Genomic DNA, 18,786 nt, shown 5'->3' on the forward strand with positions numbered 1-18,786 from the left:
ATTTTAAGATAGCTGTTGATAGACAGAAGTTCTATTAGGATTTGAAAAGAAATGGAATTGAATTCCAAGTGGGAGATAAGGTAATTTTTAAAAGTCTCTCATTGGAAGAATGTACTTCATTTTGGTCGAAAAGGAAAACTCAATCATAAATTCATTGGACCATATGAGATATTAAAAAGAGTTGGACCAGTGGCATATCAGTTAGCATTGCCACCAAAAATGGAAAAGATTCACAATGTCTTTCATGTGTCTATGCTCATGAGATATCGATCAGACCTTCGCACATCATAGCACCAGAAGAAATAAAAGTTCAACCTGACCTATCCTACGAGGAAGAACCAATACAAATTTTGGCATATGAAGTCAAACAACTAAAGAACAAGACGATTCCACTGGTTAAAGTTCTATGGAGAAATCACAAAGTAGAAAAGGTGACGTGTGAACGTGAAGAGGGCATAAGAAGACAGTTTCCTAATCTCTTTGCACAGTGAAAATTTGAGGACGATTTTTCTTAATGGGAGAATTGTAATATCCCAAACATCGGGACAGTGACTAAAATGTACGAATTTTAGTGGTTTAATTGGAATAAATTGAAAAGTTCAAGGATTGACTTTGGAAATTTATGTTTAGGACTTATTAGAAAAGATGGAATAATAGAAGGGCAAAGAGGTCTTTTAGCAAGAAATGAATTTAAAATTTGTTTCGATGGATATTTTAAGTATGTGGGTTTGAGAAAGGGGAAAAGAAATATTTGGAAGCATTTATATTCTCTTCTTCTTCTCTTCCCCTTACTTCATTTACAAGGTAAATTATGATTTCAAGTTGGTTGTTTCTTTAAATTTTGGTTTGGTTTTGAAGTCTTGAGTGGTATAGAATCTTAAGCAAAGCTTAAGAATAAATAAAACTAAGAGTTTAGTGATTTAATGATAAATTGGTGAAATGAGTTTTTAGGGAATTTAATGATATGGATTAGTATTTGGATTTCTAAGGATATATTTGACTTGTGAAGGGTCTAATTAAGAAGTTAGAAGTATTATAAAGGATTAACAACATGTTTGAATATTTGGTGTGATTTTTAGTTCTAAGTGTTCTATGGAGGAATTTGGATGTTATAAGGGGATTTATGGAGGTAAGTTAGCTAGGATAAGTGATAATAAGTTTGAGGGCATGCATGTGATGAGTGTTCAGAATCATTAATCTTTGCTCGTTCTTTCTTCGGTTTTGTTGAATTATTGGTGCTAAATTGGTCGTGTTATGTTTGTTTTCGTACAGGTCCTTACTTTCCAGAATTAGTGACAAAATGCGTATTCTGCATTTTTTTTATTATTTGGTCACAACTGGAGACATGGGCACGACGCGGGCTAACGTGGCGGTTTCTAGAAGGTCCAGTCAGTAATAGTTTCTAGAAGACTTTCTCCACACGCCTTCTGGAAGATTGACGAGCAGAGTTGCATTAGGAGACTAGTTTAAGTTTGAATTTAAATTAAAAAAATTATCTTTAGGATTATTTTATTTGTTTTCTTTGTTTATCCTTTAGGCTTTGAGAGGCCGTAAATACCCACTTGGGGTAAGCCTAAACTTATCATTCGAATTACAACTTTCTTTTCTCTCTAGTTTTTATAAAAGTTTTCTCTTTTTACTTTTCAAGTTCTTTTCATTTTTCTTTTATTTTCCAAGCTTTATTTTCAAATGCTAAGTATGACTTTTGTCATGCTTAGCTAAACTTTTCGTAAGTCGAGAGCTGTCGCGATGACTCAATTCCATTGGGAGAATTGAAACAGGCCCTTAATATCTTTGAAATATCTGTCTCAATCTCTGCGCTTATTTTCAAAATCAAAACAGTTTTCAAAATCAAAGATCGACTTTGGTCAAGAGGTTGTTGCGATTAAATGTGTGGGAGGAAGATTCGGCTTATAGAAAGCAATTCGACTTCCGGGAACACACTTGGCGAGATGGTTTCGCCAAGAGAGAATTGAGATCAGAATTGACGTTTATTAAAGCAACAATCCGTGTCGGTCACCACGAACTTAAACGGTAATTGATCTACGACAATTGATGTTGATAGAATCAATTCCTGAAGCCGGAATCAAAGGTTGCCTTGGGTATTCGGTATACAAGATAGAGTCACGGGGATAACCCTTGTAGACAAAGTAACCGACGTGAATCCTAGAGTGAAAATCTTATTCGATGATCTAAAGGAAATTGAGTCAAAGCAAGGATTGAGGCTATTTTTACAGTATTTATTCACAATCTCTATCATCTTATTTTTACTTTAATTTCTTTTATTTTATTTAATTATTTTTTATTACTATTTAAATCTCATACTACAAACCCCTTTTTCTATTCACGCCTGGCTAGAACAATTCAAACATAAATTTGTGATTTTCTAAGTCCTTGAGGATTCAACCCTTATTTCTCTACACCACGCATTTCCTTATTGATTAATTGAGAAAAAGGAATTATTTGACATCCAAAATGATAGTTGTCAAATTGGCGCCATTGCCGGGGATTTCGCTAAAGTTACTAATTTGTGTTTGCTTTTGATTTATGACCAGGTCTAATCCGGGAGCATTAGTGGAGTACGACCCAGAGATTGAAGCCAAAGCTAGGAGACTCCACGCACAGACACTTCGGGAAAGAAGAAGACAACAAACAAATCTAGAAGAATAATCGAATTCAGGTAATATAAATCCGATGATCGATCTTAGTATACGAGAGTTAGCTGCGGCACCTATTGAACAAGTGCCTTTGAGCATTAATTTTTCCCAAGGCGAAACTCCGTACCAGTTGAAAATTGACCTTATTCATCTCCTCCCTACATTCCGCGGATTGCCAAACGAGGATCCACACAAACATCTCAATGAATTTCATATGGTCTGCTCCAGCATGAGACCACAGGGAGTAACCGAGGACCAAATAAAACTTAGAGCTTTTCATTTTTCCTTAGCTGATTCTGCTAAGGAGTGATTATTTTATCTTCCTCCTAATTATGTTACTACATGGGCTCAAATGACTCGTCTTTTTCTTGACAGGTCTTTTCCTGCGGCGAAAGTAAGTGAACTACGATGGAGAATACTTAGAATCAAGCATCTTGATGGAGAGTCACTTTATGACTACTGGGAGCGGTTTAAGAAGTTATGTTCTAGTTGCCCACAACATGGGTTAACTGAATAAACACTCCTTCAATACTTTTATGAAGGATTATCTCCCCTGGAAATGAAGATGATCGATGCTGCCAGCTGTAGAGCCTTGGTGAACATGACTCCTACTGAGGCTAGGGATTTGATAGGAACGATGGCCGCAAATTCCCAACAGTTCCACGCAAATAATGAACCTTCTCGAAGGGTTCATGAGATAAGTTTATCTTCCTTAGAAAATAAAATAGACAAGTTAACTGAAGTCGTAAACTCTCTTGTTATAGGAAAGACAAGACAAAACTGATTATGTGGAATATGTGCATTACCTGATCATCCAACAGACGGTTGTCCACTGATTCAAGACGACACAACAGCTCAAGTCAACGCAATCAAAAATTTCCGGGACCTCCCAAAGAGCTTATAATACTTACGGTAATACATATAACCCAGGATGGAGAGATCATCCAAACTTCAGTTATGCTCAGAACCCGAGACCGAATCAAGGCTATCAAGCGAGACCTCCACTACCGCAACAACCAAAGAAGTCATCAATAGAATCGATTGTTGAGAGGTTAGCACTTTCCCAGGAAAAATTCTAGACTCGAACTGAAGCATACTTCCAAGAGATGGACAAACAGATAAGCCAACTAGCTCAAACCATAAGCCGCCAGGAATAATAAGGTTGTACCAACACGAGTTCAGAATGGATGGAGAGTCTGCATCGATTACAGGAAGTTGAATTCTTTAACCTGAAAATACCATTTTCCTCTTCCGTTCATATATCAAATGATAGAACGATTAGCCGGTAAATCTCACTATTTTTGTCTTGATAGATTTTTAGGTTTCTTCCAGATTCCAGTAGCACCTGAAGATCAAGAAAAGATGATGTTTACATGTCCTTTCGGCACCTTCGCGACGCATGCCTTTCGGACTCTGCAATGCACCTGCCACATTCCAAAGATGTATGATTAGTATTTTTTTCTGATTTTATTGAGAAATGTATTGAAGTCTTCATGGACAACTTCACTGTTAACTGTAATTCAGTCGATGAGTGTCTATTAAACTTGAAAAATGTGTTGCGTCGATGCCTAGAATTTAACCTTATTTTGAATTATGAAAAGTGTCACTTTATGGTTGATAAAGGTTTAATTCTAGGAAATATTGTTTCATCTAAAGGAATTACGGTAGATAAAGAGAAAACCGACATAATACGTTCACTTCCTTACCCCACTACGGTGAGGGAAATTCGCTCTTTCCTTGTTCATGCAGGTTTTTACCGTAGATTCATTAAGGATTTCTCTAAGGTGGCGCAACCCTTGTGCGAGCTATTACAGAATGATAAAGCCTTCAATTTCGACCAACAATGCCAAGAACTATTCGACGTACTAAAGGAAAAGTTGGTTTCGGCACCCATAGTCCAACCGCCGAATTGGGATTTCCCCTTCGAAGTCATGTGTGATGCTTCGGATGAAAGTGTTGGGGCTGTGCTCGAACAAAAGATCGGGAAAGAACCTCACATTATCGTTTATGCATCCCGTACCTTGGATTCCGCACAATGGAATTATTCAACAACCGAAAAAGAATTATTCGCTATTATTTTTGCATTAGATAAATTTAGATCATATCTTCTTGGCACTAAAGTTGTTGTTTTCTCTGACCACGCAGCCTTGAAGTACTTGCTCAGCAAAAAAGAAGGCGAAGCCATGACTAATCCATTGGATCTTAGTCCTCCAAGAATTTGATTTGGAAATCAAGGATAAGAAAGGATGTGAGAACTTAGTGGCCGATCACTTAAGCCGACTTCCAATCACTACGGTTGATCCTCCCATTCGTGAAGAATTCCCAGAGGAAATCTTGATGATGGCGCAAACGTCAATACCTTGGTTCATAGATATAGTCAATTACTTAGCTACAAGTACATTACCATCTGATTTAATGAGAGCTGAAGTAAACCGTATTAAAAGAGAATCTCGTTTCTTCATTTGGGATGATCCGTATCTTTAGAAGCATTGTTCAGACAAGGTAATTAGACGATGTGTTACTGAAATCGAGGTAAGCTCAATTTTAAATTTTTGTCGTACTTATTCGTGTGGTGGACACTTTGGACCGAAGCGGACCGCTCATAAAATTTTGGAATATAGATTCTTTTGGCCTCATATTTTCCATGATGCTTATTTTTTTGCAAATCTTGTGATAATTGTCAACGTGCAGGTAATTTGAGTCGAAGAAAGGAAATGCCCCTTAATCCTATACATATATGCGAAATATTTTATGTATGGGGACTTGATTATATGGGTCCATTTGTTTCTTCTTTTGGCAATTGTTATATTATCCTTGCGGTTGATTATGTTTCGAAGTGGGTAGAAGCTAAAGCCACTCTAAACAACGATGCAAAAACTACTGTTCAATTTCTAAATAATTGTATTTTTTTCTAGGTTTGGTACACCAAGAGCGATAATATGCGACCGTGGCACACACTTCATCAACCGAGTAATTGATGTACTTATGAAAAAGCATGGAGTAAATAATAGGATTGCCACGGCCTATCATCCACAAACGAACGGACAAGTAGAAGTTTCAAATCGTGAAGTAAAAACGATTATTGAGAAAATAGTTAAGCCAAATCGCAAGGATCGGAGCTTGAAGTTAATTGACGCTTTGTGGGCTTATCGAACCGCATAAAAAGGACCTATCGGCATGTCACCATATCACCTCGTGTTCGGTAAACCATGTCATTTACCCGTCGAGCTAGAACACAAGGTGTATTGGGCCGTAAAACAATGCAATATGGAGTTAGAAGCGGTCGGTGAAACATAGAAATTACATATACAAGAGCTTGAGGAAATCCGGAGAGATGCTTACGACAACGCCAAAATATATAAGGACAAAACAAAAGAATTTCATGATTGAAAAATTATTTCTAAATCTTTTTCTATTGGGCAAAAAGTTATTCTTTTTAATTCAAAATTAAAACTTTTTGTAGGAAAACTTCGATCAAAATGGAGCGGGCCTTATACGGTAACTGAAATATTCACTCATGGCACAGTCAAAATTGAAGACAATTTGGACACTCGATTTAAAGTAAATAGACACATGCTTAAATTGTATTATGAGAATAGTGAAGTTTTCTTAATTGAAGACCTCGACTTGGAAGAACCTAAAATCTGAATCAGGTCGTCGAGCTAACGACGTTAAACAAAAGCGCTTCATGGGAGGCAACCCATTGTTTTCGACACCGCTATATTTTTATTTTATTTATTTAATTTTTACCTTTTGTTTTTGTTTCGTCAAACATGTTTAATTTAATTTCTATCTTTATTTTGCATGAACCGAATATTTTTATTCGAACTTAAACGGTGAGAAATTACGGAATTATAATTCGAACTGTGTTAATTTCGGAGTCCATTGAGTAGTACACGATCAAATTAAGCAGAAAAAAAGTCTCCAGCCGTGTGCACCGTTTAACTAAACGGCGCACGTTAGCAAACCCCATTTTTTCTCTTCCCCTTTTTCGTTATCTTCCTGCTGCCCACCACCCCAATCCATTCTCTTTCTCTTTTATTTTACTATGTCGTGGACCCCACCCTATTACCTTTCATCTACCTTTTTCTATTTTCAAAACACTTTATCATTAAACACAAAACCCATTTTGACTCCTATTCAAACTTCTTTCCCCTCCCACGCACGACAGCACGTAATTAAACCCCATTCAAACTTCTTCCCTTCATCTTCTCCAAATCGACCACCACTCGAAACGCATGCCACTCATCGCTCCTTGTCCTTCTCACTGCCGGTGGCTTCAACGAAACAAATCTACTCGCTTCAACGTGTTGATGCCACTCATTCCTCCCTAATCCGCTATGGTGCGCACGTGAAACCGACCCTATAACACCAATGCTCGCTCCACGATGAACGTACAAGGAATCAATCGGACGACGCTACCACTCCTCTGCCCTGGACCGAGTATTGTTCGTCGTTCCTCTTCGCTGCTCCCCATCACTGTTCTTCTAGTCCACGCCAACCATAGTCACTACTTCCTCTCGTCCGCAACAGTCGACTTTCTCATCATGTTCAATGAGTTCGGCAGCATCCAAAAATACTCCTGAGGTAAATTTCGATTCTATTTTGATTAATCTATTACTAATTTACTATCCCGTTTATGGTTTTACAGGAGATTAGATGATGGTTTTCCATCGACGACACCACTTGATATTGTTTCCAGTTCACATTATCAAACCGGACAGCCCACTTCACCATCCTAGCATCTTTCACCGTGGCAGAGGTCGTGGTCGACATTAAAACCAGGGAGTACTTTATTCTTTCTTTTACACTTTAATTTTCCGTTTTGAGGCAAAACGCTTTAAGTGAGGGGGAGTAGACTGTAGAATTGAATTTCCGTTTTGCTTATCTTTATGTTTGGATACTAGTATGCGTTGGTTGGATTTGTCAGAAACTTCATTGATTGTCTTTGTCTTGTTAAATATTGTTTGGAATTCTATGCTTGTTTGGGAACACATAATTATTTAGGTTAGGATGTTCTTGATAGCGAATAACATGAATTATGATAAGTTTGTACTTTTGTGGTATTCTATGCCTTTGTTGGTTAAAATGTGATTAGCTCAATACATAAAACAATCTGGTGAGATTTGAGCCTTTACGAGCATATCATTTTTCCTCTCATTTTGTTGGATTGAGTGTGTCGAATTGGGCATTGATATTCTAGAACCTGCATGTTGAATACTGTCGAAATTACACATGAACATGATGTTTAAAGATGATTTGGGCACCTTATGACTAACCATTCCGTTTCCCCACTAAATATCCTACCCATACATTTTTCCCTTAGTTAACCACTTTTGAGCCTATTCCCATTTTTTTGTTTTCACCATGTTTACAAACCTGAGCCTTTTATTTTATCACTCTTTTTTACCATTTTCAGGGCAAGTGAACAATTATCCATTGTATGTTCCATCGAAAAAAAAATAGCAGTTCGAAAAAAAAGGATGATGTTCGAAAAAGGAAAAAGAAAAAAGAAAGAAAGAAGAAAAGAAAGACGTGAAAAAGAATTGAGTAACAAAAAAATCAATGCATTTCGAAAAGAAGTTTGTTGTTTGATAGGTCGTCTTTTATCTTGTTGTGCTTAATGTTTTGATGGAGTTGAAATTATTATTTTTAGTTCATTACCTTGAATATTTAGCCTTTTCCCCACCTTTACCTAAGCCCCGTTACAACCAATAAAAGACCCTTTGATTTATGCATCTTGTTCTTATTAGTAGTGGAGATTTGATTTACTTGCAGGCTTATGGTAATATCTTGTCAATTCTGACATTGAGCGTTTCTTTACCCCAAACACATTAAGTGATTTGAGTGAATCCCGGTAAGGTGTTGAGTTATAAGCATTAAAATTGATAAATGAATGGATATTGCAATTGCACTTGACTTATTCCAGTTAGTGATATTCAATTGATCGATGTCTTGACTTGAATATTTCTTATGGTCTCTATCTTGCTTTCTTTGAATGTGAAACTTGACAAAGAACGATAAATGGTGTTTTTGATTAATTTGATTAATCATACTTGAGGACAAACATGAGATAAGTGAGAGGGAATTTAATGAGTGTTCAGAATCATCAATATTTACTCGTTATTTCTTCAGTTTTGTGGAATTATTGTTGCTAAATTGGTCGTGTTATGTTTATTTTCGTGCAGGTCCTTACTTTCCAGAATTAGTGACAAAACGGGCGCATTCTGCATTTTTTTATTATTTGGTCACGGCTGGAGACATGGGCACAACTCTGGGCATGACGCGGGTTGACGTGGTGGTTTCTAGAAGGTCCAGTCAGCGACATTTTCTAGAAGACTTTCTCCACACGCCTTCTGGAAGATTGACTAGCAGAGTTGCATTAGGAGACTAGTTTAAGTTTGAATTTAAATTAAAAAACAATTATCTTTAGGATTATTTTATTTGTTTTCTTTGTTTATCCTTTAGGCTTTGAGAGGCTATAAATACCCACTTGGGGTAAGCCTAAACTCATCATTCGGATTGCAATATTCTTTTCTCTCTAGTTTTTATAAAAGTTCTCTTTTTACTTTTCAAGTTCTTTTCATTTTTCTTTTATTTTCCAAGCTTTTTTTCAAATGCCAAGTATGACTTTTGTCATGCTTAGCTAAACTTTTCATAAGCGGAGAACTGTCGCGATGACTCAATTCCATCGGGAGAATTGAAACATGCCCTTAATATCTTCGAAATATCTCTCTCAATCTCTGCACTTATTTTTCAAAATCAAAACAGTTTTCAAAATCAAAGATCGACTTTGGTCAAGAGGTTGTTACAATTAAATGTGTGGGAGGAAGATTCGGCTTATAGAAAGCAATTCGACTTCCCGGGAACACACTTGGCGAGATGGCTTCGCCAAGAGAGAATTGAGATCAGAATTGATGTTTATTAAAGCAACAATCCATGTCGGTCACCACGAACTTAAACGGTAATTGATCTTCGACAATTGATGTTGATAGAATCAATTCCTAAAGCCGGAATCAAAGGTTGCCATGGGTATTCGGTATACAAGATAGAGTCACGGGGGTAGCCCTTGTAGACAAAGTAACCGACGTGAATCTCGGAGGGAAAATCTTATTCGATGATCTAAAGGAAATTGAGTCAAAACAAGGCTTGAGGATATTTTTACAGTATTTATTCACAATCTCTATCATCTTATTTTTACTTTTATTTTATTATTTTATTTAATCATTTTTATTACTATTTAAATCTCATACTATAAACCCCCTTTTTCTATTCACGCATGGCTAGAACCATTCAAATATAAATATGTGATTTTCTAAGTCCCTGAGGATTCGACCCTTATTTCTCTACACTACGCATTTCCTTATTGATTAATTAAGAAAAATGAATTATTTGACATCCAAAACGACAGTTGTCAGCATGGAGCTAAAAACTTAAGATTTAGGTGAAGTGTGGGAAAATTTTAAAGTGAAAGAGGTAAAATCTGGGTTCGGGTATCGATACTGGAAGAACAGTACCGATACTATAGGGTTAAATTGACAAAAATGGTATGAATCAGATGAACAGTATCGATACCAAAGGTAAGGTATCGATACTATATGTAGAAATGAAATTCTAAAATTCTGAAATGGTATCGATACCCAAGTAGGTATCGGTACCATAAAAGAAAAAATCGGTACTGTAGGAGGGGTATCGATACTATTCAACCTGAAATTTTAAATTGGGTGGTTTATTTCGTTTATTCAAATGTGAATTGGTTAATTGTTATTGAGGGTTTTTTTTATATTGAATGCATTGATGTGTAGATTTGGATCGTATGCTTACCGAATGAAGCAACATAGTGCGAGATTGAATGAAAAGAAAAAGGGATTTCGTTTTGAACTTACATAAGGCAAAGGTGAGTGTAACTCATTTGTTTTATATTAAATTTGAGGATGGCTTGCGATAAGCTAACCACAAATTTTTTAATCAAAAATAGTTTATTTATTTTATGCAATTATTTTTATTATGTTTTGTATCAAGTGTGTTTTCAAAGTATTGTTTTGATTTTTATGTATATGATTATATTTTATGTGAAATTGTTCTATTGTTAAAATATGCTAAACGAAAATGTTCTACATTAAGGTGCCTTATGTGAATGTACTCTATGTGAATAAGACACTTTGAATAATGAAATGAGAAATAATTATATGGTTAAAGCGTAAGATATATGTATGAGAATTAGAGGTATAGTTAGCATGTCAAGAGTTAAGGGTTCTATGCGGTCCTTCGGGACAAATCTAGGTGTCATTCGGGACAATTCTACATGGTCTTTCGGGATAAATTCTATGTTGTCCTTCGGGAAAAATTCTACGTGGCACTTCAATGCAAATTATATGAGCAGTGGTGACTGCATTAGTGCACAGCCTCAATGTACTCAGATACATATAGTTCTCAGTAATATGCATTGGGCTATTAAAAAATGATATAAATTGAACAATATGTAAACATATACATTCTTTTCGTGAAATGTGAATTGAATTCAGTATGAAATGTTTCATATGAGATGAATCAGCAAATATTTTACAATGTTTTGTTATACTTGTATTTGCCTCATTAAGTCAACGACTTAGCGTGTGATTGTTTCACACGTAGGTTCAAAGAAATCTGAGGGCTAAAGCTAGGAGAGGACAACATACTCCCGAAAAGGATCAGATCAGAACAAATTGAATGTATATTTATTATTTTGTGATTTTGTTGGCATGTATTATAAAGTTTTAAATTGTAATACTCTGATTCGTTTTGTAAATACACTATTTGAAGTTTATGAATATATATATATATATTATTCTAAATTACAAGTTTATAATATTTACCTTTCGTATGAGGGTTTCACCACAGAAATAAAAAAAATTAGAGTTTTAAATATTTAACATATTTTTAAAGAGTAAAGGTTTTGAAAAGTGAGTATGACACCTCGAATTTGTATTCGGGTTGAATACTTGGGGGTGTTACAGCTGGAGTATGGAGGTTCAGCTCTGATCAATCTGGTAATTCCTTACAGACCTAAGGTATTCCTTGGGTAGGCTTTAAAGCCCCAAGGAACTCTCTTAGTAGGAGACTGTATTTTGGTGTACGGATGGAGGATATTCATGTGATTTAAGTAATTACACTGTCATTTTTACAACATTCTATTGGATCATGATTTTGATTTTAATGTTACTGCTCAATCTGATTTCTATTGGATATTGTATGGGTTTGAGTGTGGAGTATGGAGGTTTAACTCTGATCAAGCTAGTAAATCATTACAGACCTAAGGAGATCCTTGGGTAGGCATATAGGCCCCAAGGTACTCACTTAGAGTTGCTCCTTTGTTGAGTGCTTAGGGTAAGTCTTTATGGATGCAGTTCTATTGGAAACTACATATTGTTGTTCGGTTGGAGGGTATTACTGTGGTTTTAAAATATGTTTTAAATTACTAATGTTTTTAAATGATTTGTATATATTTCTCTGTTTTGTTGGAACACACTAGACTCTTCAATTCAATCTTCTGAATCTGTTTCTCTTTGAATACTTTCTTCAGACTGTAAATTCATATTTGTAACTGAAGACTAAGCTAATGGAATCCAAATTTACCGCTAGAATCTGATGATGCTGTAACGTTAATAAAATTTATGCTTTACTTATACCTGATGACCTATTGCATTCATATGGTAGTTTTGTATTATTGAGCTTCCCAAAGCTCATTATTTACTCACCATTTCAGGTTAAAAGAATCGATCCAGTACATCTATCAACTTCAATTTTGGGAGTTCCTTCGGCTTTGCTTACAAATTATGGTATAATGTGTAATTAGGGGGATTGTAGGTCACATTTTAATTTATATATATATATATATATCGAGTCTAAAACTTCTATGATTTTAATTCTGATTGTAATATATGAATGATTTTTGAACTTGTATTTTATTTGTAAATTGTTTGTAATATATGAATGATTTTAATTTTTCTTAGATTTTATTGTGGGTCGCTCCGGTGGCCCTAATGTGACACCTCAGATCAGATCAGGTCACCCGTATCAGCCTGAGGGTGTTACAATCAGATGTATTCTCACTAGTATGAATCTTCTGTAACAATATATCTCTAGATGCAATCAAGTCTCTAATCTTGTGAAACCTCACATCAATATGCTTAGTTCTAGCATGATACACCAGATTCTTAGCCAAATGAATAACACTTTGGTTGTCACAATGCAACTGAACTCCATCTTGTTGAACACCCTATTCCTTTACTAGTGCAATAAGCCATAAAGATTCTTTTGCTACCATGTATTCCGCTTCAGTTGTAGATAATTCCACAATAGACTAAACAATTGATTTCCAACATGTAGGCCCTCCACCAAGAGTAAAAACATACCCAGTTGTAGATCTTCTATCATCCAAGTAACCTGCAAGTCTGAATCCACATATCCTATAACAAAAGGATTATCATGCTGACAACAAAAAACAATTTCATTCTCTACAGTCTCCTTCAAATATCTGAAAATCCACTTGACTGCTTCCCAATATCGCATACCTGGTTTAGACATGTATTTACAAACTTGACTAACAACATGAGCTAAATCAAGGCGAGTACATACCATTGCATACATCAAGCAACAAACAACATTGGCATGTGGAACCTTTGCCATGTCAACAACTTCTTTATCTTTCTTAGGGCATTGTTCTAAAGAAATATTAAAATAATTTGCCAATGGAGTGCTTATCGGCTTTTCATTGGTCATCCAAACCTGTTTAACACTTTCTCAACATAGCCTATCTGAGATAACCACAGTTTCCATTAGCATATGTCCCTGTGAATCTCCATTCTAGAATTTTCTTTGCAGCACCTAAGTCTTTCATATCAAATTCCTGGCTCAATAAAGTTTTCAAACCAACAACATCATACAATTAACATATCATCAACATAGAATAGCAGAAAAAAAAGAACTATTATCAAGGCTCCTAACATAAACACAACAATCATACTCACATTGCTTGTAGCCAATCTTAATCATATATGAGTACTGTTTCAACCCATATAAAGATTTCTTTAACCTGCAAAACCAAATGCTCATGTCCAAGTTGAGTGGAACCCTTCTGGCTGCTGCATATAAATATACTCCTCTAAATCACCATGCAAAAACGCAGTTTTGAAATCCATATACTCTAAATGCAAATTCCAACTAGCTATCAATGCAAGTATTGCCCTGATTGAAGTATGCCTAATCACAGGAGAAAACATTTCATCATAATCTACTCCCTTATTTTGTGAAAAACCCTTTGATACTAATCGAACCTTAAACTTTTCCTCGTTTTTTCTGATACTGCTGGTTTCCTTTTATACACCCATTTGCAACCAATAGCCTTCTTTCTATTAGGAAGACGAACTTGCTCCCATGTACGATTTTTCTACAAAGACTCCATCTCCTAAACCATTGTAGCCATCCATTTTCATTTCTCATGTCTAGTAATATTTCATTAGGAAGTAGTTGGATCATCACTACTAATGTGAAGTGCAAATGAGACCATGTCTTCAAAAACCAATCTTTTTGGAGGTTTTATATTTGTACGTATCTCTGTCTCTAGCTAGTTTATAATCATACAAACCAACTGTACTAGAACCACCAGAAGTTGGATTAGAACTTTCATCTCTCTCAGATGTTAATGATATTGTTCTACATCCATTATTGCTTGTATTGGTTCTGCTACAACATGAACTAATCATCAAAGACCACATCTATATTGATCACCAATTTCTTTATAATCAGATCCCAAAACTTGTATCCTTTGACACCATTCTTGTACACCAGGAAAATGTACTTTTTGGACTTTGCATCAAGCTTTGATCTCTCATCACCAGCTACATGCACATAAGTAGGACAACCAAAAATTCATAAGTGACCAAAATCAACTTCATTACCTGTTCATACTGTAACACCCTCAACCCGTACCCTACTCGGATACGAGTCCGAGATGTCACATTGACTTTTTGAAACAATATTCTTACAAAATAATAAAACGTTTGAACTTATATTAAGAAAATACAATAATATACCATTGAATTATGTTAGTTATAACAAATTTAAGGAAAAAAACATTTTTATGAATAGTATTATACGGTATTAATAGTACCGTGAACAGTAATGAACAGTACCACAAACAATAATAAACAGCACTGTTAACAATAATGAACAGTGCCATGGACAATACCGAAAGCTAAAATTTTTCAGAATGCTACAGGGGTATCGATACCCTACTACAGTGTACCAATACCCTTGCTACATAAAATTTTGGTCCACTTATATAAAACTCATAAAAATTAAACTTTCATCACCATAAAGATTACCATTTACATATATACGTTTAAAACATTACAAAACTAGATCATATGATTTTACAAAACCGATTAGAACATATCGAATTCAAACTTTTATTTACATACCAACCACCATCAGTATTACAAAATACATACTATTCAATTCTTTTATGATCTGATATTTGGAAATGAGGAACTGACATGTCTTGCATAACTTTTATCAATCTTCCTCTTCTCGAAACCTACGTGTGAAACAAGTACACACTAAGTCGACTTAGTGAGGCATAATAAACATATAATAGAATCATAGAACATTTTATATAACAAAATGCATACATGCACATATACTATCATTATCATGATCTCTATCATTATCATTAACCAATATATCATATGCTTTTGTACTTATCATTTTTGTATATCATATAACACATATATCATTTCATAAATAAACATACATAATATCATATAATAATACAAAGACTTTTGATATCTTTTATAGGCCCATGTTCATTATTGAGAACTTAAGGTATTCGAGTACATTGAGGTTATGCACTTATGCTGTCACCACAGCTCGTATAAGTCCCATTGAGTGGCATATGAAATTTTGTCCCGAAGGACCTATGAATATGTCCCAAAGGACCTATGAGTTGTCCCGAATGACCTATGAAACCCTCAACTCTTGGCATGCCAACTATACCTATAGCTCTCGTATCATATAACATGGCCATTATTATTTATCATTTCACATATTCATATAAGCTCATAGCTTCGTTCACATATACATGTAATCATGTAGTTTCTTTTCACGTAGTTCATGTCAATTCTCATATTACATGTACCTTTTCTCATATATCTCATATCATATAATTCATGCTCTATATGATCAGAATACACAACCAAATCCAGATTCACATCATACTTGATTAACTCACTTTATCTTTTCTTCCAATCTTATAACTCTATCACCTTTACTCTTACAGCTAGTCAATAACAATTGTTCAATCTAGGGCACATGCCCTAATCAATTAATCATATATACTCTTTCCAATCAGAATTATTTTAACAATAGTTTACTTAACTTATCAAATCCACATTCATTCTCATGCACCAAGTAATTTTCGTTGTTCAACTCAACATTCTAACTTTCTTTGTCTTATAAATTGATCACGAACGTATCCATTCTTACACTCTTCTCATCAATTCTTAGTTTTCCTCCACATATGAATCCTCGCATTCTTCACTATATCACATTTATATGATCAAAATATACAACTATATCCATATCCACTTCATATTCGATTATCTTAACTTGACAATATCTTAAAATTTTATAATTCCAATACATTTTTCATCTCATAATCTTGTTAGCCAATGCTAACTTTTCCCATCCAGAATGCAAACTCTATTCATATCCACACTTTTGCTTATACACAATACTATATCTTTCATTTCGTTATCCATTTATCCTTTTTATAATCAACATTTCCTTACATAACTAAACTATATCATGTCCTTCATACTCCCATGCTCTTTTATATCACATATATTTATCCTTAACTATCACTCCTTATCACATTTTCTTGACTTTGATAGTCAACTTTACTTGCACAGAACCTTATTCTTTATCATTCTTATACTTGTGTTTTCTCCACTTATTTCAACAATTACCAGATTTCAATACTCATCTAATCCATTTAAAATGCTTTTTCTTCTTCAATTTACATAACTTCTAATGGAGCTTTTAACCCAATTCACAAAGGTTGTCTTTAACCCTGACTTATTATGAATTAACTCATTGTTTAATCTTCCTATATCAGACCCTACTGCTTGAGTCTATCTGACACTCATCTGATTTGATTCTCTAGCGGAGAATACAACTAATTCATATATGGTTTAAAATTGAAAACCAAATTCTCTACCTTTCTGTGATGGTGCTTAACTCTATGAAGCACTAATTCTCTTAATCATCTGAGATTTTTGTTCTCCAATCTTTTCATTCTGAACGCGATTAACCATTTCTTGAAATGAGAACAAATCCAAAACCAGTAACACTCTTTTAATTTAAGGCGCAAGCCCTAAACAACCAATCACATTTATCATTCTTAATCGTAATCAACTCAGCAACCAATCTGCGTAACTTATTAAACTTATATTCTTACACATGCACGTGTAATTCCTTTGCTTCAAGCTCGTATATTCTACCTTCATTTACCTTATAAATTGATCATCGATGTACTTATTCTTGAACTCTTATACAAACAACAATCACATCTCTTGATCTTTTAACATTCTCATGGTGACATTTGTCCACCATACTCTAGCTTACCCACGTAGTAACGAAACTACTCAATTTAACTTCTCCACTTTGGAAAAATGAAAACCTTCTAACATTATCTTTATATAATTTAACCCAAATATGTGTAACAACAGAATCTTCCTCAAATTCACCCTTGAACTCGGGTGCTCTTAACTCTTTTAACCATTTCCATACATTCATTCTATGAGTTGAAGAAGCATAAAATTGGAAACACGTTAGAATATCATTCAACATCATGAAAACATTCTCTAATCTTATACAGGCAGTCCCTGAGGTGTTCGCTCTTCTCCCTGCCTGGCCAGGGCAGGTGAATTGCTATTACCTTCAGTATATCGCCTTGTGCTTCACTTTGGAAGCTCTCATGATCATACCTCTAATATAACATAACAATTTAACTCTATTTACAAGACAGTACACTCCTTACACTATCAGATCATTTTTTTTCATTTTGTGTTTGTATGTATACTTTTTAAAACACTTTTTACTTCGTTTTAAGCCTAGAATCGGCTAAACCGTAGCTTTGATACCATTAAATGTAACACCCTCAACCCGTACCCGACCCAGATACAAGTCTGAGATGTCACATTGACTTTTTGAAACAATATTCTTATAAAATAATAAAACGTTTGAACTTATATTAAGAAAATACAATAATATACCGTTGAATTATGTTAGCTATAACAAATTTAAAGAAAGAAACATTTTATGAATAGTACTATACGGTATGAACAGTACCGAATGCTAAATTTCCTAAAATGCTACAGGGGTATCGATACCCTGCTACAGTGTACCGATACCCTTACTACAGTAAATTTTGGTCCACTTATATAAAACTCATAAAAATTAAACTTTCATCACCATAAAGATTACCATTTACATATATACATTTAAAACATTACAAAACTCGATCATATGGTTTTACAAAACCGATTAGAACATATCGAATTCAAACTTTTATTTACATGCCAACCACCATCAGTATTACAAAATACATACTATTCAATTCTTTTCTGATCTGATATTTGGAAATGAGGAACTGACCTGTCTTGCATAACTTTTATCAATCTTCCTCTTCTCGAAACCTACGTGTGAAACAATCACACGCTAAGTCGTTGACTTAGTGAGATATAATAAACATATAATAGAATCATAGAACATTTCATATAACAAAATGCATACATGCACATATACTATCATTATCATGATCTCTATCATTATAATTAACCAATTTATCATATGCTTTTGTACTTATCATTTCTGTATATCATATAACACATATATCATTTCATAAATAATCATACATAATATCATATAATAATACAAAGGCTTTTGATATCTTTTATAGGCCCATGTACATTACTGAGAACTTAAGGTATTCAAGTACATTAAGGTTGTGCACTTATGCTGTCACCACAGCTCGTATAAGTCCCACTGAGTGGCATATGAAATTTTGTCCCGAAGAACCTGTGAATAT

Source organism: Hibiscus syriacus, unplaced genomic scaffold (genome assembly GCF_006381635.1).
Source record: "Hibiscus syriacus cultivar Baekdansim isolate YM2019G1 unplaced genomic scaffold, ASM638163v2 tig00110928_pilon, whole genome shotgun sequence".
NCBI classification, from domain to species: Eukaryota; Viridiplantae; Streptophyta; class Magnoliopsida; order Malvales; family Malvaceae; genus Hibiscus; species Hibiscus syriacus.